Raw genomic sequence first — 1,680 nt, forward strand, 5'->3', positions numbered from 1 at the left:
ACTGTTCTATCCCCACCCCCCACGCCACCCCCAATTTCTTTATTTGTGCCCAGGTCACTATCTGTACTATCTTCTCCTCCTATAAATTGAATACCTTCTCCCCCAAAGGGACAGTGGTCAATTGTAAAATTGGCCTGGTCATTAACGATAAGCACGTAAAGCTAGATAAAATAAAAGTAATAAGAAGAGAAACTTACTACACTGGTCACAGAGATGGCTCATCTAGCAGATGGATGCAATTTGATTGCAAACATCTGGTTAACAGGATCAAGCCTATACTTCAGGATTTTATGAAATTCCCAACATTAACAATATCTTCACTTCAGACGATAGCAGAAGTTCGATATTGCCGCCGTATTTTTTAGCCAGATTTCACCTTTCCATAGATAGTAAACATGACATGGCTGGTGTCAGAGATCTGGCCACGTTTGATTTGGGGCTTATAGGCAGGTATTATAGTTATGAAAAAATATGCATACTGTCCCCGAGTAGTCCTGAATTTGAAAAGGTATGTCCCATCACTATTGAATCTATTCAAATCTCAATATTCCTAACTTTCTGTGTAAAGGCCCTGTCACACTTAGCGACGCTGCAGCGATACAGACAACGATGCTGATCGCTGCAGCGTCGCTGTTTAGTCGCTGTGTGGTCGCTGGGGAGCTGTCACACAGACAGCTCTCCAGCGACCAACGATGCCGAGGTCCCCGGGTAACCAGGGTAAACATCGGGTTGCTAAGCGCAGGGCTGCGCTTAGTAACCCGATGTTTACCCTGGTTACCAGTGTAAAATGTAAAAAAACAAACAGTACATACTGACCTTCACGTCCTCCGGCGTCCGCTTCCTGCACTGACTGAGTGCCGGCCCTAACAGCAGAGCGGTGACGTCACCGCTGTGCTTTCACTTTACGGCCGGCAGTCAGTCAGTGCGGGAAGCAGACGGCAAGGGACCTGACGGACACCGGAATGTGAGTATGTACTATTTGTTTTTTTTTATATTTACGATGGTAATCAGGGTAAACATCGGGTTACTAAGCGCGGCCCTGCGCTTAGTAACCCGATGTTTACCCTGGTTACCAGTGAAGACATCGCTGAATCCGTGTCACACACACCGATCCAGCGATGTCAGCGGGACCTCAACGATCAAAAAAAGGTCCAGGCCATTCCGACACAACCAGCGATCTCACAGCAGGGGCCGGGTCGCTGCTACGTGTCACACATAGCGAGATCGCTACTGAGGTCGCTGTTGCGTCACAAAACTTGTGACTCAGCAGCGATCTCGCTAGCGACCTTGCTTAGTGTGACGGGGGGCTTAAGACACAAAGTCTGGGGGAAGCTTTTTCATCATAGCTACTTTTACTGAAGGGACAACAGTTCATCTGGGATCCTGGTTTAATCACCTGTTGAATCTATAAATCTCAGTCTCCCTAACAATAGACATCCTCATTGGCAGTGCAGGGGGTCTTCTGCTTCAAAAGAAGTTTGAAGCTGGAGCTTTTTGCATTGTCACTTCCCAACTATACAAAATGTACCCACTTCCCCATGTCCATTGTTCAATTATATTTCTAAGAGACTTATGTAAGCTCTTCTTCCTACTGCAATGCCCCCTCACTAGTGTGGCTTTAGGAATTTTATTGTTTTCTGTGACACTGCCATTTATGTGAGAGCTCTGATTAGATATCAA

Source organism: Ranitomeya variabilis, chromosome 1, assembly GCF_051348905.1.
Source record: "Ranitomeya variabilis isolate aRanVar5 chromosome 1, aRanVar5.hap1, whole genome shotgun sequence".
NCBI classification, from domain to species: Eukaryota; Metazoa; Chordata; class Amphibia; order Anura; family Dendrobatidae; genus Ranitomeya; species Ranitomeya variabilis.